Here is a 5,893-nt window from a genome sequence, read left to right on the forward strand (position 1 = left end):
ATGCCAACCTGAGTGTGCGAGTGCTATTTTCTTTGTGCATTTGAGCGGGGCTTTTGGCCAGGCCTGTGATCCTGTTGATTGCGCTTGTGGTCAGGTGAAAGGGAGGCACACTGTCCTGCTGGGCCGGAGACGGGAAGGGAATACTGAATGGAACAGGGCCAAATTTCCATTCTCTCGCTCCCTCTTGTACCCTGCGTCTGCACCCTATCACGCTGGCTCCACTGCTGAAATGAATTGGCTATTCCTGTAGGCCCGAGCACAGCTGTGTACAGCACAGACGACACACTGAGCTGATCATGAGGGAGGAGAGGAGCGAATGAGAATGAGAGAGAGAGAGATGGTAAGAGAAATGCAGACAGACGGACAGATGGCCAGCCATTCGTCACACACTACAACCCATATGAAACAGTAGACCAGCAGGGACATAACAGAAAAATCTGACGGCTTTGCCTGACCACAAACACTGTAATGATAATAAGCCAGTCATTTTAGGTCACGAGAATTCTCCTCCTCAGTGGTTATGAAATAGTCTGGCAGCCTCAGTTTGTATCTCTTCCATGAGTTAGTCAGTGTGCAGACAGCCACCATCCTCTGAACTGTCAGACTGGGTCTGAGGAGCTGCTAATGGTGTTTCCACAGTACGAGTCTGGTGTTCTCTCTTGTGTGTGCATGTGAGAGAGAGAGAGAGAGGGGTGGGGGGTGAAAAAAGAGGTTTGATGAGGGAGACTATGTTGGAGGTTATGTTGAGGAAGCTCCCAGTGCAGCCCCCGGTCTCTTTAAATCATCTCACTGACTCAGAGTTCTCTCAATAATGCATACATAAGCTGAGGGCAGGTTTTCTCAAGATTTAGAGCCAGCAGTTAGTCTGAAATCTCAATGCGCCGCACACACCAGGTCGATAAAGTAAATTATGAACGCTGCGCGGATAATCACTAAAGCTGCTGCGTGGCACAAAACTTTGAGGTGCCAAAAAATATTTCCTAGTTGTCATTTCATTATGTTAATACCAGTCAGGTCCTGCATTATCAAATGTATTGAATCTTTTCAGCCTTTCTGTAGGTAAAATTTCAACATCAAGCATATCAGCAGTATGGCTATAAACTGAGTATGTAGTCCTTATGTCTCCCTGCCCTCGGCCATGTGGAGGACAGGTGCCTGCTTCACGGCCCGGCAGAAAGGCAAGTTGGCAGCCTGACTGTTACCACCTCCTTCTCCCTGCCTTTGCTGCCAAGGACCCTGGCACATCTGTGCATGTCCATCGTGCCTGGTGCCAACTACCCTGCTCGTATTGTTCTCCCCTGAATGCACCCAACGCCCATGGGAAAGAAGGCTGAGCACAGTGTGGCACAACCTACACAGCCTGTTAGATAATCTCAAGACATGAAAAGATTCTCTTAGCCTAGATTCTTGAAACAGCTTTTTGTCTTGCAGCATAGACAAGGAAAACACCCGATGGTGATTTTCCTAAGACTCTTCCTCTATCAGCTTCAGCCTCTAGAGACATTAACTGGAGTGAATACAATCCTGCATGAGCACTACAATCTGAAATAGTGTTGATGAAATACTATTTTATAATATACAAAAAAGTATATAGCTTAATGTGAAAATCATTATGCGAAACATCATATTTACTTCACTTTGATTGATTGATTATGTGGTTGTCTCTTTCCACCATCATCATGATGCTGCATCATAATCATAATCATTGCACGAGGAGGGAAACAGGCAGAAGAAACACAAAACACAGGCAGTAACCATATGATATACTTGTGTGTTGTTTTCCTCCACTTGTTCAAACCCAAACACAAACCCACACATAAAGTTAGGGAATTAAAATGAGTCACATGGAGAAATAGGATTGGAGAGCATTGATTTGTGTGTATGTGTGTGTATATATATGTACTTCCCCAGTGGAGGCGGAGATGTGGCCAATGGCAGATTTATCAGGGCCACGCAGGCTGGCGAATTATTCCAAACAGGAGAATTAGTCGCTCTCTCGCCTTTGATCTCTCTTCTGCCTGCTCTCTAATTTTACCCCCACCACACACACACACACACACACACACACACACACACACACACACTCTAATACTGCACCAGTTCTCATCTTTAACTCTTTCCCCTCTGCTTCTCCACCTGCAGACAACCTGTTTTTGCTGGCTGTAATGCTGGTTCTCAACGCTGAGCATTACAATGCCTAACAAAAATCCTTACTCTAAACTCGGTCCTCATGATCTAAACCTAAATCAAATGCTAAACAAAAATGTCCACAACTCAAAATGGTCCTCATAAAGATAGAACCACAAAAGCTCACACGCACACACACACACACACACATGCACACACACACACACACACACACGTCAAACAAGCCCCTGGCTGCAACAACAAGCCCTCTGGCGATGTCCCGTAGGCCGTTTAAGAGCACTGATTATGGCCCCTGCGAGCCTGGTAGGATTCCTGGCATGTCAGAGGGTTTAACAACATCCAAATCACTGTCCATCCTCTCAGCTCTTCCAGACTGGCCTGTCTGTCACTCTGTCTCACACAGACGTTCACACAGATCAGACTCCAAAAGCCAGTAGGGAGAACGGAGGGAGGGAATATGACTAAACACAGAGTAAAGACAGTTTAGTCCTCACTTACTTCTACATGCTGTAATTAGCTGCAGCATACAGTTATTGTCATTATTGATTGTTGATGAGTTCTGTCGATAATTGTTTTGATACATCAGTTAATCAGTAATGATAAAAGTAATAATTGTCCATCACAATTTCCTGAAGCCAAAGGTTTTTGTATTTTGTTCGACCAACAGTCTACAACCCAAAAATATTTGCCATAATATTAAAGAGAGAAAAGCAGCAAATTCTACCATTTGAGAAGGTAGAACAAGTGAGTTTTTGGCATATTGCTTTTTAATCGATTATCCAAATAGCTGTCAATCAACTACCTGTTGATTAATGAATGAATCCATTCAGCACTTGTGTTACAGCTGTACACGTAGTGATGCAGCGTGAACATTGGCTGTGGTTTTATTACATCACGTTGTCTTGTTCTGTTGATACAACACAGTTTTTTTTGAATAATAGACACTTACATCTTATCATTTAATTAGCTCTGGCTCTAATTCAAGATTTTGTCAATGTGCACAGTAGAGCCTGGTGGGACTGAACACAGTACAAACATTCACTTATGCACACACACTGCACAAACACATATATGCACAGAAACTTGCGCAGGTCACACAGGCACACTCCTGCACCATACAGTGATTTGTTTGATTTACACTGTGGGAAGGTCCCCAAAGAGAGGTTTAAATTAATGGGGTAATTATACAGTGGGAAAAAAAAGCAGACACACACTGATTTATGCACTCTGACAAACACACACATGCCTCCACACACACACACACACATACATATGCACATAGTTTCCCCTGGTGGGACAAGCTCTGTCTTTGCTCCAAGGACGACTGCTCCTCTGGTTCCTTTCTGGTCCTCAGCTCCATTCACTTCTTCAGAGACACGTTCTTTTCCCAGGTCAGCCAATCTCTCTGTTTTGTCTGCCTGCCAGAGGGCTGGCTGACCCACTGCCAGTAACAGTCTCCACGTTCAAGTGCAGACTCACTGGGGAGCTGCAAACATTGCTACTGTGCAACTTCAGCTAACAGAGCGCCACTCCTCCCAAACTACACACACACATGCACGCACACGTTCTTGCACAAAGAGCAGCAGACACAAACGCAGGCCATGTATCAACATGTGGTAAAGTGTCATGATAAATGCAGCCAAGAGGCAGCGTATTAGTCATGTTGTTAGTGGTGCAGCCCCAGAGGAGGAGCTGCCTTCATCAGTCATCGAGGTAGAGGTGGAGGAGAGAGCAGCTACAGGACCTCCCATCCTCTCTCATCAGAACAAACAGCATCTAGGAGGAGCTCGGCTTAACAGACTAACTGAGGAAACTGGATGTTTGTACTTCAGAGAAACTTGTGCGAGACTTTCTAATTTGAAAAAACACCCAAATTTTATTTATACTGAAAAATAACTCAAATGTTTTTGTGTAATAGTGAAGAGTTTAGGAGTGCTGAGTCAGCCTGCGATGATGAGACAAGTTCTGTCCACCAGCAAGAAAACCAACAGGCACAAGGCCACAAACTTGTTTCTCGTGGTGTAAGAATAGTTGCATGTGTGGGCATGTGCGTTCATACATGTGCGTGCATGTGTATATTTGTAGTTTGTTCAGATGAAGAAACTCACATGCCCCACTAGAGGTAATGATGCAGTCCTCTCCACCTCGAGGCCCCCAGATGCGCAGCAGAAGGCAGCTGGGCTTCAGCTGAGACAGCACTTTCACTCAGTCTGACAAAGTCAGTCTCTCTCTCTCTCTCTCTCTTTCTCTCTCTCTCTCTCTTTCCTCCCCTCCTGCTCTCTCTAATCCAAACTTTGGAGACTGCATCTGCTAACACCATACTCCCCCTGTGCGGCAGCCATATTATTTTCTCTGATCACATTCAGTTGACATAAAGCTTGATGAAAATGCCGAGGTGCCAAATAATGCACAAATTACCATGTGAAAGTGTAGAGGCAGGTAGCTACGAATAGCAGTGGGAAGCGGAGCGAGGGACAGCAAGTAACGGAGCAAGAGAGTAGCTTAGAGCAATCCCAAAAAGGAGAGCAGCAGAGCTTTAAGTCTCGGGGGAATTTGAAAGCCACAGAAATCCAGTTGCGGATATTAAGAGGCTTAATCTAAGAGCTTGCTGAGGCTGACTTTTGCCGTGTGGGCCCCATCACTATCATCCTTGACAGAGGTTAAAGAGGAGACGAGGGGGGATAAGGAGGAGAGGAAGAGAAGGCAGATGGGAGCAATGGCAAGAATAGGGAGCCGTGTATCATTATGACAGCCTCGCATGCTTTTATAGGAGAATCAAACATCAACATAGTGCACTGGTCTGTGTGTATTTGTGTGTGTGTATGTAGGGTATCCTTGCAGTGGATTTTCAACTCCTGTGAAAATCTACTCAGAAAACATGTTGGATACAGTGAAAGCCAAGGCAGCATGTGTCAGACCTGAGTAGAGGAATCAGAGTCTATGATTCATTCATTCCATAATTAGACACGACCAAGTGATCCAGCTCTAGTGCACGAGTGAGGATGACATAAAGCTACACACGCTGAGATGAAACTCATTATCATCAAGCTGCAGATCTCTCCCAGGAGAGGAGAGGAGAAGAGAGGAAACAGGCGGGCAGGTGGATAAGAGGAATCCCCCCACCGCCTCTGTGGCATTCTTTTCTTCTCCTTGGCATTCCTGCTTCCTGTGATGTGAATGTTTTAGTATAATGAAATGCGATGATGAAAACCCTCAGCATCACAGCATCTGTGCGCAGCAGTGCCGTTGAATTTTGGCGCTTCAGTCTCGTCAACTTGTCAAGAAAACCAGAATGTCTGCCCACAGCAGTCATTCGAGCGTCCTTAACAGCCTCAAATGCTGCTTTTTCTCGCAGTTTAGAGATTGCGTGTTCCAGTGGTGGTTCCACATAACTTTGCTCTGTCGGCAGAGAAATAATTGCTTTGCAGTGCAATTATGGCTCATTGTGCTTTTTGGAATTCAGTGGCACATTCCAGGAAACAACAGCGTGCAATCTGTAATAAGCTACACAATTCATTTTCTTCTCTCTGTCTCTCTCTATTTTTATTTTATACTTTATCTAAGTATATAACCAAAGACTATTTATTGCCAGTGATTATCTTAATTGTTAAAACAAACATGGAAACTGGTCCAAAATTCAGTTTTGTACATGAGTTATAAGAATATGGCATGTATATTTATCTATCTCTGTCTTTTTCTGCATGTAGGAGGCATAAACCGGGCCGGGGCAGCGGTGCCGACGTTC

This window comes from Enoplosus armatus, chromosome 8 (genome assembly GCF_043641665.1).
Source record: "Enoplosus armatus isolate fEnoArm2 chromosome 8, fEnoArm2.hap1, whole genome shotgun sequence".
Taxonomy (NCBI): domain Eukaryota; kingdom Metazoa; phylum Chordata; class Actinopteri; order Centrarchiformes; family Enoplosidae; genus Enoplosus; species Enoplosus armatus.